The sequence below is a fragment of the Arvicola amphibius genome, chromosome 10 (genome assembly GCF_903992535.2).
Source record: "Arvicola amphibius chromosome 10, mArvAmp1.2, whole genome shotgun sequence".
Classification (NCBI taxonomy): domain Eukaryota; kingdom Metazoa; phylum Chordata; class Mammalia; order Rodentia; family Cricetidae; genus Arvicola; species Arvicola amphibius.
In genome coordinates, this window is record NC_052056.1 from 118,150,061 (window position 1) to 118,172,705 (window position 22,645).

The following is a 22,645-nucleotide window of genomic DNA, read 5'->3' on the forward strand; positions in this document are numbered from 1 at the left end:
CCCACACAGCTCCTCCATGCGTAAACACTGGCAGCACTCTGGCTGTACAATGAGGACACCCAGTCACCCAATGGTCCAGCGTCTTATCCAGTGTCAGCAAAGTGACAGAAAAAGAACCCTAGCTGTCTAACTCCGCAGTGCACTGGGCTACTGGAATCTCTTCTCTCTCTTCCTTGAGGCTTCCCACCTGGGAGATGGAGGCTGGGCACCTCTGCATGTCTGCTTAAACAGGCACATATCCAGAAACGTTGGTTTACCAGTCAGGTGGGAATGTCTGAGGCTATTAGTGGGCAAAACTAAGATTCCATTCCCTACAAGAACGTACCTGAAGGCTGGGTATGAGGGTGCCCATCTCTAAGCACATTGCTCCAAGAATGTGAGGCAGGAGGATCTTAAGTCTGAGGATAGCCTGCTCTACACAGGAGGCCCAAGGGTAGCTACCTGTCATCTGATAGGCTCAGCTTATTACCAACTTTGGGGTCACAGCCTAAGTCCCAAGAAGCCAAATCTGTTTGCTCTCCCTCAAAAACCCAATCATGACAGCGAAAGAGCAAAACTCAGAAAAGGGACAGAGAGGCCACCCTGGAAAGAGGGACAAAGAGATGCAGTGACCGCCTCTAAGTCCAGAACCAGGGGTAAGATTAGCTTAGAGAGAGAGAGCGTGCGAGTGACAAGCACATCTGCACGGTCCTGGTCGGGGGGCGGTCTGTCCCACACTGGCCCACCAGTCTCAGCTCCAGTCTTCCCTAGGTGTGAGAAGCTGTCCCTCTGTGTGAAGCCCCGCCTCCCCAGCCCCCCCTCCCCCCCACTACCACTGTTGGCGCTAGACTTCTGCATTCTCCTTCTCAAGCACGAGGCTCTGGAGGAAAGTTACACTTTCTTGGGATCCACTATTTCAATGTCTGATGGGTTGGATGGGTGCATCTTTTAGGACATCATCAGGCCCCTTTCAGGACCTCATTGTTCTCGAAATAGCAGAGATCCATCTCTGGACGCACAAAGGGACTTCTAAGGGGGAAGCCATGGTCCCCTCTGGCAACTTCTGTTCTTGAGACAAGGTCTCATGTAGTCCAGCCTGGCCTCAAACTCATCACGCAGCTGAGAAAGACCATGGATTCCGGGTGTTCCCACAGGGACCACCACACCTTGTTTTATCCAGACCTAAGGATCCAACCCAGGGCTTTGAGTGGCATCTCCAGACCAGAGTCTGGGAATTGGAGGAGGGCTGGGGTGAGCACAGGGTCCTTTGCGCATATGCTAGACACCCCTAGCCTAGGTTGGGCTGGTGGAGGGTTACTGAAAGATTTCAAAGAAAAAAAACTGTGTCCTGCTTGCGTGATGACACAGTGATTTGCCCCCACCCCCATCCCTCTTTTCCTCCCAGCTCCATTCCACCATGCTCAAACCTAACTAGGTTTTAGTTTACCCAGCACCTGCGGAGAAATCTTTTCTTTCTTTTATTATTTCCAGAAATAATAAATAAAATACAACAATAAAATAATAGTAGGGGTTACCCTCTCCACCTCCGCAGCAGCAGGGCCAGAAAAGGCAAAGAGGACCGGAAACTCAGAAACATCAAGGATTTCCCTCTCCCACCTCTTCTCTGCCCCCCTCCTCCCTCCCGTCCCGTCCCCCCCCCCCCCAGCGGAGACTGGAGGGACTTGGCAAGCCATCTCGTCGCCAATCAACCTGTGGTGTAACAATTAGCACTTAGACACCACTCACGCTAAACACACGCTTAGAAAACACTTTAAAGTGTGGCGGTGGTGGGGGGGTCATCAAAGCTGGAGCCAGGCGGCCCTGGCTGGGAGAGGGATGTAGGGAGCGGAGCCAGGAGGAGGTAGGGAGGGAAACAGATCAATGCTTGGGGAATGGAAGCGTCTAATACCCTGTTATTGACGAGGCCGCAGCACTTTGAGGCGTGTTTGCACCGGGAGCAATTAGTCTGGGAGCCTCAGGAGTTAAGCTAACAAGGGCGCCCCCCATCTTGCTCTGGGATGGGACTTGAGCGGGGTGGGAGCCCCCGCAGCAGTGGCGCCAGCCTGCAGCCCTAATGGGGCCCATCCGCGGAAGGCAGAAGGCTCCAGCCTCCCTGAAGGCCCCCCTGCCCCCCGCCGGGCCAGCCCCCAGCCCCAGTAACAGAATCCAGTCCACACGGAGTCTGTCTGCGTGCGCGAGCTGCGCAAATTGATTGTAATGGCTTCTCCGCCGCCTGTTTTCTCGCCTCTGCTGTCGCCTTCCATAAACCCAGGCAAGAGGAAGCTGCACTGCAAAGGAAAAGAGACTTTTGTGGGTGGGCAAGTGACTGTGGGGAGGGCAGCCGCCTGTCTCTAGCTCTGGTAGCCTTGGGTCTCATCTTCTGTAAGCAAACACACATCCAGATGCACTCCGCCCAGGCTCAGCAGGGTCAGCCAGGGGCTGCGCCTCCTGAGTCCAGTTCAGGGGTCACCTCTCACCGGGCAGTGTTTGGGAACGGTTTCTAAGGAGGAACTGAAGAGAGCGAATACCACCAGCACGGAGGAAGGCTGCAGTGACAACTGGCTAGCCTCGGCTCACAAGTAGCTGTGTCATTCTTAGCCAGTGTGTAAGCATGGCATCGCTATTACTTTGGGTTCCCACAGCAATATTTCACAAAGCAAATATTCGTTTCCCCATTGTAACAGCTGGGGAAACTGAGGCACAGTGCATTCATTAACGAGGAAGGGTCAAAGGGTACACAGAGGAGCAGCCATTGAGTGTGTGGCAGGGGGAGTAGTGGTGAAGCCTGCTGGTGGCTGATCTGGTTTGTTCTCAGTAAGTTGCTCCCGCTTCCTTAATTTTGGTAGGATGACAAAGACCCTGGGTTGTCAGATGGTTGCTGGGTGTCTCCCAAGTGTTGGAGAAACCAGACCCCTCGAATGACTCAGGCTTAAAATAAACTGCACAGACACTACACCTCCTCCCATCGCTATATGAGACCAAGGTGGTATGCCCTTTGGTCAGGCTACACTGAGTTACCAGCTGGTGACTTTCTATATGGTAGCTCAGAATTCCAGGATCCACCCCATAGGGAGGTGGAGGAACCTTAGAGAGCCTTCACTGTAAACTCTTGTAGGAAGCCCCCGTAACAGCTTCCCAAACCTTGTGCTCTTAAAAGAATGATTTGGTTTTAGCTGTTTTTTATTTCACGTCCACACGTGCATGCATGTGCCCATGTGGAGTGTGTGTGTGTGTGTGTGTGGTGTGCTGGGAACAGAACTCAGGTCTTCTTGGAGGACAGGCAGCCTCTCAACTCTTCAGCTCCTCCCCACTCTGCAGAGACACTCCCATCCCCGCAGCCCCAGTGACTCTTCTCTCTCCTTCCCCTACTTCCCACAAAGTCAGGCCAACACCCCCACATGCTTCTCTTACAAGACAACATCTCCACGCTGCATTGAAAGTTCAGTGGGCAGATCTTACTTCCATGTCCCCAGTGCAAGGCACAAAACCATGCCTTGGTGCTTCTTGCCTGAATGATGACTAAGAGCTACAGCCCCCTGTTGGTGACAATAAAGCTTTATTGGTACATGGTAACGCCCTTTGTTCTTCATTCAAGTGCCATAGCAGGCTTGCAGTAGCAGTCTTAAGTACATAGCTAGGACAGAGACCCTGTGCCATGCAGACGTCCTTACTAAAATGTCAGCTGGCCACTAACCAAGAGGAGGATTAAATAATTCTCTATTCTGCTTTTTGCACACAGCGAGCATTTAGCCTGTGCAGTCTCTACCTGGGGATAACGCAGGGATTTTGCTAGACTTCAATTGCATCAACAGGAACCACCAAAAGAGAAATGGAATCACTAAGGTCTGTATATAGTTCTTGCTTATGACATCTGTAAAATCAAAATAACAGTGCCGTGCAGGTCTTTGCATTCCAAAGCCAGCAGCCAAGCCAGTGGCTGAAGAGCGGGCCCTGTGGATTTGGAGGGCTTCTTGCTCCCTCCTCTCCCCTCCCCTTGTACAGCTCTCTCCACTCTTGCTGCTGATGCCATGTTCTGGGGCTTTCCATGCGTTTTTACAGAGTTTTTACAGAGGGATGTATCAATTGTCTTGAGTACACCCAGCACCAGGGGAAGAGGTGTGGAAAACATATCAATTAATCTACAAAGAGGGGTTCCTCTTCCTGCTCCCTGCCTTTTTAACAAGGGAACACAGTGGCCCTCATTGGCTGCCTAGCGTTGTCAGGAATTTCTCACCTGCATCAGGGATGAAGCAGTCAAGACTGGAATCCAGGGAGAAGCAGGGATGATGTGAATGAGATCTCCAGGGAACCAAGCCCTGAGAGGAGAGAAGGGGAACAAGATCAGAACAGACACGGGAGCTGCGGTGGGGTTGAAGACCAGGTCGCCCAAGACCATTAGAAAACCCAGATTCTGTATTATAATTCATAATAGTAGCGAAATTACAGTTGTGAAGTAGCAACAGAAATAATTAATGGTTGGGGTCACCACCGCATGAGGAACTGTATTGAAGGATCACAGCATCAGGAAGGTTGGGAACCAGTGGTCTAAAGGCTGAGCCTCCACCCTTCCACATGAGGAGGCCAGAAGACAATTTCCATGTCAGGTCTAGTGTTCCACCTTCTTTGAGACCTTGTCTTCCTGGCTGGGCATTTACCCAGATAGCTGGTTCCCAATCCACCAGGAATTCTCTTATCCATACCTCTGATTCCCCCCCGTGGTGGTGCTTGGATTGCAGGTGAGGGCAAGTGCACCAGGTTTATGTGAGTTCCGGGGATTTGAACTCAGGTCTGTATGCTTGCTGGGAAAGCTCTTTACCACCTGAGCCATTTCTCTGTCTTCTACAGAGACTTTTACAGGCTCTCAGTAAACAGAGCCTGGGCAAGCCCTTTTCGAGTTACTGGATGCTTTCTCTGGTTCAGCAACTGTTCCTGCTCCTGCCAGTTTTGAGGGACCCTGGAGCTGCATTCCAGCTGCTTCCTGGGGGAGGCTTTATGTCTGGTCTTTCCTGCTGAATTGGGAGGACTCTTTTGCAAGGCAGATTTTTCCAGTCCTTTGCGAACCTTCCAGAGTTTGGAGCCACACTCGGCTATACATCCAGTTTTGCCCATGCCATGGGAGGAACCCAAATGGAATTAATGTATACTGTTGGGCAATGTGGGTCCCAGAGCCACCAAGCATAGATACCCACCCAAGCAAGAACATTGCCTGTTGTGTGGCCACTCCGGGGCAGAAATGGGCATTTAACATCCACATGAGACTCCTCCTGAGCATCTTCCTCTGCACTTGACCTAGCAAAGTGGGGAGAAGCCAACTGTGGGGCCCAGAGAGTGAGAGAGGCCATGTCAGCAGGCACCCCCAGATGTGTAGGGATGGGGTAATGAGGGGCAGGGTCATGCGAAGCCAGGGAGCTCACCTGGAAATTATTTCAGAAGTCACCGTGGGGGGGGCGTATGCTGAGTGCTGACATGTTGGGGGTTTCCATGGAGTGCTTTTGAAAAAGCAGCCACCTCCCTGGCACACTCTTGCTGCTGTTGTACTTAGGGTCCCTGGGAGAGGTTTCAGTATTGAAGGATTAGCGTGAGGAACAGGGATAGCAAGGGTGGGGGACTCGGCATCTCTGAGGACGGAACAACTGTTTCCCTCAACCCATTTTCTTCCAAGCTTCCCCACCCCGCCACGGCAGTTAGCATTGACAGGAGGTGGGGAATAGGTCGGGTGTGTCCCCCTAATTCTCAAAGTAAGGCTCTCTGCGCTCACTTGTTTTGGAACTGAGTCTCAGGATGGCCAGCTGTGAGCTGGGTGACTTTCTGCACGTGACTTGGCCTCTCGGTCTCAGTTTCCTCCTCTGTAAAATGGGAATAGTAAGATCGTACACTCTGTAGGGCTCTGTGGGGGTTCCGGGTTTTAACTCAGGGAAAGCCTTCAGACCACATCATAGAGGGCTGGAGAGATGGTTCAGAGGTGAGGGGCTCTTGCTGCTCTTGCAGAGGACCCGAGTTCAGTTCCCAGTGCTCATGTAGGGGCAGCTCACAATGTCTATGACTACAGTTCCAGGGGACCCAACATCCTCCTCTGGCCTCTGCCAGCACCTGCATGCACGTGGCGCATATTCTTACAGACGCACATGCATGCATAAATAAGATATTTTTAATAAAATCAAATACACAAAAACCCCGAGATTTATTAAGTGTATATAGACCTACACATTTATGTGTTTTTAATATATTTTACAGTCAGTGAAACAGACTGTTTCCCAATGGGTGGAACGGTGAGGACTTTTATTGTTATTGTTGTTTGCTTGTTTGAGAGAAAGTCACATTATATAAGCAGGCTGGCCTCAAATTTATTATCCTTCTGCCTCAGCCTCCTAAGTGCTGGGATTACAGGTCCAGCTTTGGTGTGTGTGTGCGTGTGTGTGTGTGTGTATGTGTGCGTGTGTGTGTGTGTGTATGTGTTTGTGTGTCTGTGTGTGCTTGTGTTTGGGTGGCTGCAGAGGCCAGAGGGGGTCATTGGAACCCCTGGAACTAAAGCTACAGGCGGCAGTAAGCCCGCATCTTCAGTGCTGGGCCCTGAACCTGAGTCTCCTGTTAGAACAGCAAGTGCTCTTAACCTCTGAGCCGTCTCTCCAGGCCCTAGAGCACTGAATTTTGAAAAATATGGTCTCATAGCTACTTTCAAATTCACCACAAACAGCAAGTTAATCACACTGAGAATGACCTTCTTGCCTCCTCTCCTCTTCTACCCTCTGGTGACCTGATGCTGTCCCTAGGACTTTATCTTTTCTAGACTCCCTACGCACCATAGCCCTGTGTTCTCTGCCCCCTTCCATATCCAGAAGGCGTTTGGGATCCTCCATGTTAGTGATCTTGCTCTTTTGATTGCTGAGTAATATTCCACAGTGGGCGTGCTCCATTCCTTGATGGCTATTTGAGTTTGGACTCTAAAGGCGGAAAGAGAGCTATGGCTGACTTGGTCGTTTGGTTGACTTCATGTCTAGTCCTCTGAGAAGCTAGTTCCAAGGACATTAGAACAAATAGTCACAGGGGAGCTGGTGGTGGCCCCAGGGCGGAGAGTCTACAGCTAGTGCAAGAATCCAATGTAGAGGCAAGGCAGAGTGGAGGGAGGCCTGGTGGACCCAGGAAGTACAGCAAGGCCATGGGGGCGGGAGGGGGGGGGAGACCTTGAGTCACCCGTCAGTGAAGTCTCTCGTGTGTCCTAGGGCACCTGCCTCAGTGTCTCTGCCTTTTTTAGTTGCTTTCTGGAGGATGTGGCCCCCCCTCCCTCCTGACTAAACACAGCGACGGCCCCTGCTCTAGGATGGAGTCATCTGTTCACTTCAGGGAGTCAAGGCATCCGAGGAGAATTCTCAGGCCTGCTGCACCCTGAGACTCAATTGCTAGGGTTGGATCCACACCTATCAAGAGACTGTGATTGGAAACACGGGATTCAGATGCTGGCTGGGATAGTGAAGGCCATCCACAGTGAGCAGAAAGGAAATGATGGCCCCCCAGGCAAGCAGAAGACTCTTCCTCTGCAGACTTGTGAGTCCCAGGTATCTGACTAATGTGGGCTCTGATGGGCAAGGCTGGATGGCAGAGGTAGGGGCCATCTTTCCGAACTCCCAGGGTTTGCTTGTCTGCCGGGGCTGACGTGGGCCATCCAGCAAGGAGCACACATCCACACACATGCCGGATTAGATGCTGGAGAGAAGGTAGTCATGGTGACCCATGAGGGGCCCTTTGGTTGAGTCCCCTCCCCACAATGCTTGCAATGGGGGTTGCATCTGAAATACCACTGCCAAATCAGGCACAATGAGGTGACAGGGGACGGTGGAGAGGATGGAGGCTAATGACCGACACGTGCTTCCTTGACAGGTGCGGGGAAGCAGGGACAGCTGAAAGGGAAGCTTGTAATTGGGAGGGAAAACCCTGGCTCAAACAGGATGCGGGTGGAAGCCTCCACAAGGCTCCAGTGCGACCTTGGGGCCTGTTGCTAGAAGTGAAGGAGAGTGGAGCCAGGAAGTCAGATTTTCCTGCCTCTGGGCATTCCAGAGGAGGGATCCGGACCGGAGGATGCCGGGTGCCCCTGTAGTGAGCCCTCATTACGTAGTGGCTCCAGTGTGGGCTGCCCCAGTGCCTTTTGGGTCCAAGCATGGATCCAACATTTGGCTGCAGAAGCATTTAATTATCTTAAAGTTATCTGTGTTCTCTGCATGGCTATTGTAGCAAATGACCCCCAAAGTGTGTGGCTTAATAGATACAACCAAGCAGGGTGGTGCCCCCTTTAATTCCACCACTCAGGAAGCAGAGGCCAGCAGGTCTCCTGAATTCAAGGTCAGCCTGGCTTAGATAGCGAGTTCTAGATTAGTGAGGAGAGCATAGCGAGATCGTACATGCTGGGCCTGGGGAAAGGTGATGCATGGTTTCCAAGCAATCTGAGGGGAAACAACAACAACAACAAACAAGAAAACACCAACTCAGGGTTTCAGAGCCTTCAACCCATCATGGCAGGAAAGTCATGGAGAAGTGAGTGGTTGAGGAAGTGAAAGATGGGGACCAGCAAGCAGCTTAGGTGAAGACGTAACTATCAAAAGCTACCCTTGTGACCTGTTTACTCTGACCAGGCTCACCTCCCAAAGGTTCCACAATCTTCCAGAACATTGTCAGCTGTAGACCAAGGGTTCACCACACAAGCCCCATCCAAACCATAATAAGGAAGGACGTTGTAGCTTCACACTGAAATGTCTGGCCCAGGTGTTAGACTGGAGATAGGACAGACTGGTCCAACATTCAGTTAGACAAGGAAAGAAAGAAACAGGGGACATATTTCTAGTGAATGATATGTCAGATGAGTTAGCCAAAGGAAGATGGGTGGGATCCAGAGATTCTTTGCTTGCTGTGTGATCGCAGGAGATCTCAGGCTGAGCACCTTACCGCCAGCCTGTGACATTCCTGCCTGGATTCAGGTCATATGACATGCCTCATGGTTGCAGTACGACTACCCTGCCTCTAGGCATTACATCAAATTTTCAGGTTAGATGGGGAGGCAAGACATGCAAGACCTCAACTGGCCACATCTGTTCCTGTGTTTATCAAGAAAGGAAATGGTTTCCAGAACCTGCTCTAGCAGGTACCTGTCTGTTATTTCCCAGAGCGAGGCCAGAAAGCTGACATTGCTTCAGGAAAGGCTGGGAAATGGAAGCTACACACACACACACACACACACACACACACATATACACATGCACACACACACGCACGCATGCAAACATGCTCATGAACATTGTGTACATGCACAGACACACACACATGCACATGCATGCACACACAGGCACAGGCACCAGCGCACACACACACACACATACACACACACACACACACACACACATAGAATCTCTTCAATAGTGGGTTAATGATGGGTCTTGAAAAGGAGTAAGAGCCTGGAGTTCAGGCACACACCTATAATCTTGAAATTTGGGAGGCTGAGACAGGAAGGAGGAACTTGAGTTCAATCCAGCCTGGGCTACATAGTGAAGTCCTGTTTTTAAAAAGCAAACGAGGGGCAGAATTTTACATTAACTCCAGGGTGAATACAGAAGGAGTTTGGCAATTGCATGAACCTGAGGTCCCCTCTCCCAGCAACAAATGATGTCCCTTCCATGCTAATCCCCCCAATAATATGGCCCTGAGAGCACTGAGGACCACCAGGTGTCCCCAACAAGAAGATCAGATCTCAGCCCCTGTGATACCTGGTTTTCACAGCCAGCTCCCTCTTGGGGCAGGTCCCTCTTTGGGATGGGTAGCCCTGCTTACAAGCCACTTGGGCTATGTGTGTCACAGAGGCCCCGGGTGTCTGCAGCACAGGAAGGCAGAGCTGGGGGCCTGGTCTTGCTTTCAGTCTTAATTAGCTCTTTGTCCCTGTCCAGCTCCCTGAGTTTGCCAGTGTTTTGCCCTTGAGCCCCGAGTCCCCGCCAAGGAAGTTTCCAAAGATGAAAGTTTAGTTGGATTGAATTGGGACATCTCTGCCCACTGGCTGCATAGCCCAGACCCCGGAGGGGAGGATGCTCAGCCAAGACCTTGTCCCACTGGGGCATCTTGATCCGGCAGCCTTTTATCAGATGCCCTGGAGAAGAAGCGCCTGACCACTTGTCCAGAAGTGGGAAGAGTGAGGCACGACGTTGGTCAAGTTTGTGAATTCCTGGGTCTTTATTTCCCCCTTTGCACTGCTTAACTCTGAAATTCAAATGAGATGCAGTGTGGAAGGCTGGACCAGGGAGGATGATAGAAGAGCCGGTCCCTCTGTCTCCCCCATGCCTCCTTCCTCTCCTCCTCCTCTCCTTCTCCAATCTTCTTCCCTACCCTCCTCTTCCTTTCCTCCCCCTCCTCCCCCTCCCCTTCTCCTCCTCCCCTCTACCCTGTTCTATCCCTCCAGCTCATTATTATGACAATATGAGGCAAACACTTCCGGATTTGTAAGTAGAATCCCTTTCTTAGTTTTTAGATCCCATTCGTGTCAGTGTGTGAGCCCCAAAGAGTTATTTATTTATGTTTGGGATTTGAGGGCCTCATCAAATTCATGGCTTGATGACATTCTCTCTCATATTAGGAACTGTCTTTTTTCATGTTTTTGATTTCTTGCTTTAAGTTTTAGTTAACTTGTAAAAATTTTGGCCAGAGTTGGTTTTCTAGTAAGATCAACGGTGTGAATTTTACACTGAACCAAATTCTTTTATGCGAGAAGGGGAATCAGTGATCCAGATGTCTCATGAATGGGGAGACTGAGGGCCCCTGAGAAGACCAAGGCCATAGGATGTCCTGGCTAGCCTCTGCTCCTTCTCATACCGTCCTAAGCTGCTTTGCTTGGTCAGAGCCCATGAACATCAAGGTTCTAGCTGCCCCGTCCTTTATGCTCCTTGAGAGCAAGTGGTGGGAAAACATCTTGTCTGTACATGGCTGCAGGTGTCTGGGGCCACAACAGACCAGTCTAGAGACCACATGTCCAAGAGTTGAGTCTGCAGGTTTATCAACTGCTGAGCCGTCTCTCCATTCCCAAAGGTAACCATTTTTAGTGAACATACATCAGTTGAACAAAACAATGGGTTCAATAGGAAATTTGTATGTCTGCATATAATGTACCTTGATTGTATCCAGCTAGGACCCTCTTCCTTTTCCCTAACAGTCATCCTTTCTCTTCTGTGATCCCATATAAGGGAGAAGAACACATGATATCAGTGTCTTCCTGAGTCCAGCTTACTTTCTTTAACATGGTGATCTCCAGTTCTGCCCCCTTTCCTGCTAATGGTGAGCTTTTGTTCCTCTTCACAGCTGTGTACGACTCCATTAGGTGTGTGCACCACACTTTGTTAGTCTGCTCGCCTGTGGATGGGCCTTGAGGCTGCTTCCCCATCCTGGTTGCTGTGGACAGTGCTGGGATCCCAGCCATGCTCCATGGTTCCTGTTGCTCCTGTCTCATTTGCTAGATGAAACACCGAGGCCTGTGGAGCCAGAGTCTCTCATGGGTACCAGGGAGAATGGAGTAACTTTTAGGTGTGAGACGGTGGTGTTGGACATCCATCCTTGCAGGCCACCCCCCATCCTACACCTTGCTATCAGCTTCTCTGCCCTCCACCCACGGAAGACGCCTGTGGGCAGAGGACACTTCTGGCTAGATTGACCTGGGTTTGTGGGTTCTGCTATTTCCCAGGGAAGGGACATGAGTTAATTGCTGTCTTCCTTCGGGTTTCCCAAGCCAAGACACACCCCTGTTGACAGCCAACTCCCTGTGAAAGTACTGGTCGCTCAGTGGAAGGATGGGTGGAAGAAAGAACCCTTTCATACCCCCCAAGTCCTCTCTCTGGGGACACTACAGGGTCTGTGGACCACGCACACTGAACACTTTTCTAGACGGAAAATTCCAGGCCTGTAGGCATTTTGCATCTCTCTACCCAGGGGACATCCTGTGCCAAATGACCCAGTGGTGACCTTTTGTACTGGGTCACCAATGAGCAGCTTGTAGAAGGTGGCTTCATCCTCCAGGACCGGTCACGTGTTCTCCCAGCACACTGCACGCTGCAACAGGGCAAGGCTACTGTGGTGGTGCTTGACCATCTCTTTACCCAGCCAGGTGCACTCGGGGTGTTTGATACATGAAGGGGGGGGGGGTCCGTAGCCAGGGACCAAGTGGACAGTTTAGAGGGCGCGGGAGACAGAGCCTGCTGGGGTGGGCAGTAGTCCCTGTGCTACAACCACCAGCTCCTCAGACACCAGCTTGGCTTCCACCCAAAGCCCTTAAAGGTACAGCACACCACACGGACAGTAAGTGACCCCCATGAATGGGTCCAGGGAGGCGGCTCAGTGGGTGAATTGCTCGAAATGAAAGCGTGAGAACCTGAGGTTGATCCCTGGCTCTCGGAAGTTTTTACCCGATGTGGCACAAAGTGTCTATAATCCCAGGTCTGAGGAGGCAGAGACAGGAAGATCCCTAGAACTAGCTGCCGAGCCACCCTACTGGAAACAGTGAGCTCCAGGTTAATGAGAGACTCAAGATGGAAGCTGACCGAGGGAGACCCCTGACAGAGACACCTGCAGATTTGTATATCACCATACAAAAAGATGGCATTGACCAAAGTTTGTTCAAAGGTTGTGCTTGGCTGACCTGGATAAGAACCCAGTTTTTACACAGGTGCCAGGGATTCGAACACAGGTCAGGGCAGGACTTTACCTAGATGGCATTTTCCCCAGCTCCATGGACTTAGATATTTTCTGAGTAAGGAGTCTTCTGTTTCCACTTTTGCTCTGGATCAGTCCTGTCCACGGAAGCACCAGGTGTACTGTGTGAACGTCTATGAATGAGTGAAGGGGGGAAGAGAGGGAGGAGAGGAGGGGGACACATTGGCATTGCACCCTGGGACTCTCTCCCTGCTCCCGCATTGCAGCCTCCTTCTTAGGAGCTCACCCCTCCCTTTGGGAGGAGTTTGTATTGATGAAAATGGACAAGGAGGGGAGTCAGTCTGGGGACCAGGGAGCCTGTAGATCGCCTGCAGCCAGGGAGAAGACACAATTACCCCAGCAACTATCCACCGGGCCTCGGCTCCGAGCCTCCACTTAATGTAATTGAGTGTGAAGGCCGGCTGGAGACAGAGGCGCCCTGCCGCCCCCTCTTCATAATATAGACACTATTGGCTGCTAATTGGCGCCAGTGGGCTAGCGCTAATTGTCCTAATGCACTGGGCTTGATGGGGAACGAGAGCTGCGCAGCACGGGGGGTGGGGGCTCCTGGGGAGATGGTGGCAGGGGTGGGCGCCTGGCACCAGCTCATAAAAGTTGGAACAGGGCTTTGATTTTGCATCAAATATTTAAGTGGCTTTGGGTGGGGGGGGTGGGAGGAGAGGAGGACGATCTGCCTCAGCCTGCGGTTAACCCACAAGGGGATTGGGGACCAGGACCCCTGCCATCCTCATCAGTGGGTTATCCAGATGGCTGGGTCCTCAGCATTGGCTAATTAATCGGTGAGTTTCTGATGCCCCTGCCTCAGTTACCCCTCCCTCCCTCTCTTCCTCCCTCTCTCCCTCCCTCCTTTCTTCCCTCAAGAATGCTTCTTTGGTTCTGGCTGTTTGCGGTTGCTGTGCTCTGAGGGAGGCAGGAAAAGCTAAGGATGGCCTTGGACTCAGTGCTTGGCCTCAGGTTTCCTGGCAAATTGACTGTTGGGGTAGTGAGGTTGGAGGAATGCGCACTTCCTCCTGGGGCATGTAAGACCATTTAAAGGATTTAGGAGCATGCGTGCGCGTGCGTGTGTGTGTGCGCGTGCATGTGTGTGTGCATGTGTGTGCATGCATGTGTGTGTGCGTGCGTGTGCGTGTATGTGTGCATGTGTGTCCATACGTGTGTGCATGTATGTGTGCGTGTGTGTGCATGTATGTGTGCATGTGTGTGTGCGTGCGTGCGTGTATGCGTGTGCGTGTATGTGTACATACACCCTCCCATGCCAATTTGTACCTAGGTTTGTTTTAATGTGTGTTGGGGAGACATGACATGCTATCCTACACACACTGTATATTTTTAATAAAACCACAAAGACAAGACGTGAATGGCCCATAACAAGCTCTTAGGGACAAAAGAGCCCCAAGCTCGGGCAATTCACCAAGGTTCACGGTATAAATCATTCCACCACGGTTGACTGAGGCACCTGCAGGATTTCAGCAAATAGCGTCGTGAGGGAATATGTGAATGTGTGCAGTTCTAGAATATCCCTTTATACAGATCACAAGTGAGAAGGACCTCAAAATCAGAGGTGAGACTAACAGAAAGTCACAAGAGCAGGACCTTTGAGTTCTAAGAACTCTGGGTCTTTTTATTCTTTTCTTTTCTCTCTGAGAAAAGGATCTCATGTAGCTCAGGCTAGCCTCCAACACACTGGAGCTGAGGATGACTGTGGACTTCTGATCCTTTTTGCTTCTCCTTCTTGAATACTGGGCTGGAGCCACGTGTCGCCGTGCCTGGTTTAATGTGGTGCTGGAGATCAAGCCACGCTTCGTGGACGCCAGACGAAGCACCTCTCCCATTGGGCTGCCTTCTCAGCTCTTGCTTTTTCTTTAAAACAAGTTAATTGTAAATTTATATAACTTAATTTAACTTAAATTTCTTGAAGTGGAGTCTTGCTAGGTAGCTCAGGCTGGCCTTGGGAGGTACTGGGATTCTGCCGTGAATACCTATGCTCGGTTCTATAACTTTACACACACATACACACAGGCATAATAATAAGATAATTTAGAATATCCAACTTATAATGAATTTACCCCAAAAAATGAACAAATAAATAGCAACCAAAATGATCTGTGCAGACTCACACACATGAAATTGGCATTGAAATGACTGAAGAGATCATGCTTGAGGCCAGAGGGGCCTTCTATTTGCCCTCTGGAACATTTTCATATGTGTAATGCGGTAGCCGGTAGATGGCTGGAGCCCTAAACGCATTTGTTTCATACATGCCTTGCATACAGACCTGGAGATGACGTCGTACAGTATCTTCTGAGTGTTCACATTTTGATTGGAACCAGTCGCTTGAGGGCAAGGTGCAATTTTCCACGTGAGACTCAAAGTCGTAGGTGCTGAGAAAGTTGCAGAATTTGGTCCACTTCACACTTGGGGCTTCTGATTAGGGATGCGTCTACCATTGGTCATAGGCAGCATGCTCATCTTGTAAGGGACATAAAGAGGCTGCGGCTTCCTTCTGGATGCTGGTTGCACATTGTTGCCAGTGATTGAGTGGTAGAAGGAGAGGCCAGGGAGGTCAGGGTTCATTGGCCTCCACCCCATGGCCTAAAAGGCATGAAATGGCCATTTCCCACGCTTTCTCCTCACTGACAACCCAAGATGTGGGCATCTCCACCTCTTTGATTCCCGCTTTGTTTTGCTCCTAGATCCTTTCACCTTCTCTACGCCTTTCTCTGGGCCTGTCTGCACTGCTGGTGACCCCTGGCCGGCTCTGTAGTCCATCATGCCTTACTCACTGTGTATATTGGGAAGGAAGGTTAAGGAGGGTACAGATCCCAGGATGTATATTTTAGATGCCGTTTTCCCCGTCAACCTGCTGTATTCTGCCTTGGTTTTTGTCTTAGGGGGCTCTCAGAGTTGCTTGGCCTTTGTGTAAGGGCTGAGGACTACAAACTCAAAAGTCCACAGGGGACAAGCAGGGAGCGCAAATGCTGGGGGTGGTCAGCTGGTGTCAGTAGCAAGCAGGGGAACCCAAACCTCTCACGGGGGCCAGGTTTCAATTTTCTTCCAGCCAAATGGTACGGTAGGTAACCAGAATTCTTCAGAGTTACCGAACAGGGTGACTTCAACGGGAACTTTCTGAAGCTTAAACATCACTGAGATTCATAATCTAAGCATGCCCTGTGAAAAATCAAAGAAAATACAGAAAATATACAGAAGAAAATATCGTCTCCACAGAAACAGAAAAGAGAGATTTTGGTATTTGTGTCAGACTGTCTATAATAGTGTTTGTTCTAGTTTTTTTTAAAAGATGTATTTGTTTAATGTGTTTGTGTGTGTCTGGATATATCTATATCTATATCTATATCTATATCTATATCTATCTATAGGCATGTGTGTGTGCATGCGTGCGTGTGTGTACCACACACATGCAGTGCCTGCTGAGGCCAGAAAGGATGTCAGATTCCCCAGTGTCTGGAATTACAGAAGTGAGACACCATGGGGTACTGGGGACTGACACCAGGCCCTGTGCAAGAACAGTGCAGGCTTTTATTCACTAGACTGTGTGTCCAGCTCCTCCGTTTATTTACCTCAAGACAGCTTTCACATGACCTCTTTGCCAAGACAGTTATTAAACCTAACACAGCATCAAATCATAAATGGCAACAAAACTGCAGACAATTAATAAATATGGCTGTGCCCACTAAGAAGTGGGGTTCATCACCCCATGCTTTAGCCTCCTGCATATTGATCTGTGATTTCAGTTGATCAAGATGGGCAGGGGTCACACGGTTATTATTATTATATTATATTATTATTATATTATTATTATGAACCAGGAACAATTTCCATCAAGACCTGTACTCATGCCAGAGTCATAATCGAAGACTAGAATTTGGTTGTTTTAAGTCACCAAGTTTGGGGTTGTTTCCTACCTGCAAGGGATAGCCAGAATGGTTCAGCAAACTCCTATTGGAAGTGACACACTTAGAACTTCTTCTGTTATCCTTGAGATGTTCCCATGTAGCCCAGGCTGGCCCCAACTTACTACATAGCTGATAGGTTGGCTTGAACTCTTGATCCTCTGCCCCAGACTCCAAAGTGTGGGATTATAGGCGTGTGCTAGCATTCTGTGACTCATCCCCATCACACACATGCTTTCTCTCTGAGTCTCACGTACCCCAGGCTGGCCCTGAACTCTCTGTGTAGTCAAATATGAGTCTGACCTTCCAATCCCCCAGTCTTCACCTCCCCATAGCTTGGACGACAAGTGCACACACACCTGGGTGATTCATTTTTTAATGATTTGATTTTAAATTATGTGTACATGTGTGTCTCGATGTATGTATGTGCATGTGTCCAAGAAGGGCAGAAGAGGGCCGTGGGTTCCTCTGGAGCTGGAATTACAGGCGGCCATGAGCCAGCCCGTGTGTGTCCTGGGAACGTGATGTAGGTCCTGTGTCAGAGCAGCGAGTTGTTGACTCACTTATTCCCAGTTCTTAACTCTTGGCCTTAGCGCCACTGTGGACAGGCATGTAAATTCTCTTACTCCACGGTCTGCTTAGGGGAGCTTGCCACAGTACGGCTGGGTCTGGGTGTCTGGACTTTGTTGAGGCGTCTAATCACTGCCCGGCTAGATGACTCTTTCCAATCATAAATCCAATCAAATTTGTGAGGATTATTCTGCCCTCCCCCTTCATTTGAACTAATTTACACTAGGCCAGAAGTAAGACTTCACCCCGCTGGGTTCTCTGATACGTGTGCATTTAAATGAATAGATATTTGTGTAGAGGTTGGCTATAATCCTACTTGTCAACCTAACTGGAGTCAGATACACTTTGGAGACTAGTGTGGGACACCTGTAGGTGTGTCTGGAGGGTGGTTTCCAGAAAGAATTAGCTGAGGAGAGGCTTACCCTGAGTGTGGGCAGCACAATCCTCATAGGCTGGAATGACAGGGGAAAGGCAAAAACAACCCCCCAACACACACACACTCTTTTTTCTCTCTTCTCTCTTTCCCTCCCCTCCCCTTCCTGGCCTCTGCCATGCCCTCCTGACCATGACAATCTCTCCTCCATTAGGTAGCTTTCTTGGGTATCTTGTTATAGACATAGAAATCTGGCTACTTCTGAGATGTCAGAGGCACCAGGGTCCCTGGCACTCTGAGCACACAGTTGAATGGAGTTAAAGATTCATTATTGGCTAAGAGGTCTCTGTCCCTAAAACTGAATTTGGGGTCCCCTCCTTACCGTGGCTGTAAAGAGGATTTCCTGAGTTGCTTTTTGTGTAAACGAGAGTCCAGCCTTGACCAACTCACAAGTTCAGGTGTATTCCCACAGTAACTTTCGTTGTGATAATGCAAACCCAACACGGGACAAGGCCAGTAAGGCTCACGGTCCTTGATGCCAACGCAGGCCTCACCAGTGCCACTGTGATGATGAGCCAGAGTGTGGCCGGGACTGGAGGGAAGTGCCCAGACTGGCTGGGGCCAGGAAGCCCTGAGACAACAAACTACACCCTGGGGGAAGCCACTGGAGAGGGACGGTAACCATAAAAAGACACACGCGCAAGCACACACACACACACCCATGCACGCAAGCATACACACACACACACACACACACACACAAGGATTTAAAGGCCTGGAGCTCATCTGAAGCAAAGTCTAAACATGGATCTTGTTGTCTTCAGTCACTCTGGACAGAGAGGAGCTGATTTAAAATGTGTCCTTTGGGAACCATACTGGTCAAAGGCTAATCTTGGCCATGGCAAGATTAACCTGTACATGAGGAGTTACCGAACCCCTTGTTCTAGACTACATAGCTGGCTTGGCTTAGCTAATGGCCTCTCTGTGCCCCAGTTTCCTCATCTGTAGCATGGGGACAGCCACAGAGATGGCAATGTACATCAAATATTACGGGACAGCTTCAGAACTCAGCTCATTGCAAAATGGAGCGGCTCCATGAAGCTGTCATGAGAAGCCTTGTCTTTGGCAGCAATAGGCACATGTAACATGTTTGCCCTCCGTGACCTTGAACTTGTGCCTTATGGCTTGGCTTTGCCACCCAATGGACTGTCGGTCTGGTAAGAGGAAGCAGGCAGAGCTATGGGCACAGGACCTGGCGAGAGCACGGCCTCTGTCAATAGTGGTGGCTTGGACTGTCACCAGCAGCAGCCCTCCCATGGGAGATGTGTGAAGTCAGGGAGGCCAGTATCTGAGTCTGGGGCTTTACCTGCCTTTCCAAGGAAAAAGGGAGGATTGAGGCTTCCTTTCCCGTACAAGGGAAGCTTGGTTGGCATTGCTCTGCAGGCACCAAGTCCGAGGGGCCCCACTGCCTCTCTCCTGTTTGTGGAAGAGATTAAGGTGCTAAATCCTGGGAAGGGCAAGACCAGTTGGCAAAGATCAGTCAATCCCAGTTTCTGGCTAAATGGAGGAAGATCACCTATGTGGTCTGCGTTTGAGTCCATGGAGGTGGTGTGTCTCACTGGGGTTGTTAGAGGGTTTGTTCATTCACTCAAACTCCGTTCATTCATGTATTTATTTAGCGTCCACTCTCTCGTTCACATTCCCTGTTCATTCTTGGCCTCGCTCACTCATTCATTCATCCATTCTCTGACTTACCAGCTCACTGCTCCGCTTCTCCACTTGTTCACCCACTCACTTCCCGCTCACTTCCCGTTCACCCTTCATTTATTCATCCATTCAGATATTCCTTCTCAAGTGTGTGCCTCACCCTGCACGGGCTCCAAAATGGAGACCAAGGAATCCATTGACGACTTACCGGTGTGTCCATCTATTTTCCTGGGGAGAAATTATTTTTCAAATAGGTTGGATGTCCTAATTTTTAAAAATGTGGGGGAAATTAACCAGATATCTTGCTGTGATATTGAATGTACCATTTGTTCAAGGAGCCATATTTGAAATCTATGCCACTGCCCCTGCATTGTTTCAGTGGGACCATTTCCCCTGCACCATGCATGACACCCCCAAAGTTATCCCCTCCCATTCTCCCCAGGAGTTCCATCCCTCCTCACCTGTGTCTCCACCAGGTTGACTTTTCAGTGCTATGACAGGCAGCTGTCTTACTCAGAGTTGCTGCTGCTCTGATGAACCACCATGGCCAAAAGCAGCTTGAGGAGAAACTGGTTTATCTGCTGTCTGTAGTCAGTCATCCAGAGAAATCAGGGCAGGAGCCTAGAGGCAGGAGCTGAAGCAGAGGCCATGGAAGGGTGTTGCTTACTGGCTTGCTCTTCATGGCTTGCTCAGCCTGTTTTTTTTTTTTTTTTTCTTTTCTTTTTTTTTTTTTTTTTTTTTTTTGGTTTTTCGAGACAGGGTTTCTCTGCAGCTTTTTTAGAGCCTGTCCTGGACCTAGCTCTTGTAGACCAGGCTGGCCTCGAACTCACAGAGATCCGCCTGCCTCTGCCTCCCGAGTGCTGGGATTAAAGGCGTGCGCCACCACCGCCCGGCTCAGCCTGTTTTCTTATAGAACCCAGGACCACCAGCCCAGGGATGGCCCCACCCACAATATGCTGGGACCTCCCACCTCAATCATCAATCGGACCAATCTAATGGGAGCATTTTCTCAACTGAGGTTCTCTGATCCAAACTGACCCTAGCTTGTGTTGAGCTGACATGAGACTAACCAGCACAGTCTAAGGCTTTCCATAGCATGTGGGTGTGGAGGGTGGGGAGGTGGCAGTGGGATGGGGTGAGGGGGTCACGTTAGTATCCATCAGTGTTCCTTACACCTCACCCATGTTATCATCTCCACGTCACACCAGGACTAGGGGTTTTATTCTCACCGTGGCGCCCACCCATCCGGCCCCCCTCACACTGTGACAGGCTATCCCCATCTGTCCTGTGCTCATGTGTGGAGTGGTTAAGGCTTAAGAACAACACACGCACTTGTCAGGTCCCGTGGTGGGTGCTGCGCCTCTCTGCCAGTGTCTTCACCCTCATCTACCCTTAAGATGACATCATCAAGGAACTAACTAGTTCCTGTGACTGTGCTGCTCCAACTGGGAAGTACATGGTCTCCTTCACCACCTCTGTGCGCTGCGGAGACCGTCAAGGACACATCTGCCTATGATGTGGGGGAGGGGGGATCAGACTCAACCAACGGCCTGCAGTGGCCTGGTCATAGCGACCATCAGAGGTCAACAGCTGACTCGGAATTTGAGAGCCAAGTGGCAAGGCTGGAGGGCTCTGTTGTAGGCAATGTACAGGAGCCAAGTTCACTAATGTAAAGCCCATTGCTCAGGGACCTCATTCTTGCCCTGGTGAATGGGAACAGGAAGTGTGCATTCTTATTTAAAGGGACCAGGCCTGGTAGTATAGGCTTGTAACCTTAGGTACTTAGGAGGCTGAGGCAGGAGAATCTTAAGTTCAAGGTCTGTGTGGGCTCCATTGAGAGTTTAAGGCTAGCCTGGGTCACAGAGTGAGACCCCATCTCAAAAATAAAGAGTACAAAGAGGTCTAAGGACATAGTTCCATAGTAGAGCCTCACGCTGTGTACCTGAGACCCTTGGGTTCCATTTTCAACACTGCTAGACTAAGTCATGGCAGTGACTCAATACAGGAGGCCAGGGATTAGCTCAGTGGTGTACAACTTCCTTGGGCCTCTTCACTTCCTTTGGCAGCGTGAAGCCTTTTTTTCTCTAGCGAATCTCAGTCATAAGTCACTAGAATTAAGTTCTCTTGAGACTGGCTCTTTCCCTCTGTGCTGGCAGGCATATCTAGCCCTCAGCCTGTAAGTTCAAGGGGCCTAGGCTAGCCATGCAGGCAGCCCAATCCAAAACCACAAAGTTACTTAAAACATGGAAACTTTCCGTGCAGTATTTTCTGACTTTGGAGATAGCCTGAGATTTGAGGACAACCACGTCACAGTGTCGGAAGCTGAACATGTCATGTCTACAGCTTCTTTGGGCTGCTTCCACTTTCAAATAACCTCTGTGGAGCATGCTGTAGTCTACTCAAGCTTGCATGTACTGCCTAGTTCACAGCCTAGCAGTGCCCAGCTCCAGTGTGGCTCTCCCCCAGTGCTGGAGACGAAGGGGCACTCTGACCCTGGTTCCCAGTGATCTGTGAGGCCAGGGCATGACGGTCAGCTCTGACATTAGCACAGGATGGGAGGAAGGGCCCACAGGACAGGAAGTCAACCAAATTATCATCACTTCTTACTTGGATCCCTGATATGTTTTTTATTCGCAAAATTGTCGCCAAGACACCTGAAGAAAGATACGAGGCTTTCCTCTGGCCTGGCGTCTGCATGAATCTCCACGCACGGGAACACAGAGGAACACACACACACACACATTTACAGTCTCATCAAAGGTGATCTAAACACACAGACGTTCAAGGGGACAGGAGAAGAGAAACATATATGAGACTGCCAATCTAGTGTGTGATATTTCTCTTTAAAATGGGCATGATTTGGAGAATCCCTTGGGTTTTTGTTAGTTTTTTAACATTTAAAAAATTGTCACTAGGCATGTGTATGTATGGTATTCTTGTCTGTTCTTAGCCTGTCATTGAATGCTTGATTCCCATGAGGCTCCAATATAAAAATAGTTATTTCTAGTCTTCTCTGCCAAAGGTTGCTGGGGCCCTCGAGGACCCCAAACCCCTGGGCATTTCTTCACATTCACAGGCATGCGTCTTCTCTCTCTCTCATTTCTCTCCCCCCACTGTCTTTACACTAGGAACACCAGAGCCCATTTCTCTGTCTCCAACACTCTCATTCTCTCTTTGAGAGCCGCAGTGTAAATCGCACATCGCGTCCCAAGCGCTGGCCAGGGATGGGGATGCAGGACAGTAAACAAAGACATGGCCATGTTATGGTTCCAATATGAAATATCCATCACAGGCTTGCAGGCTTGGTCTCCAGTAGGTGGCGCTGTTTGGGGAGGTTGAGGAACGTTTGGAAGCCTAGTGGGAGGAAGTGGGTCCC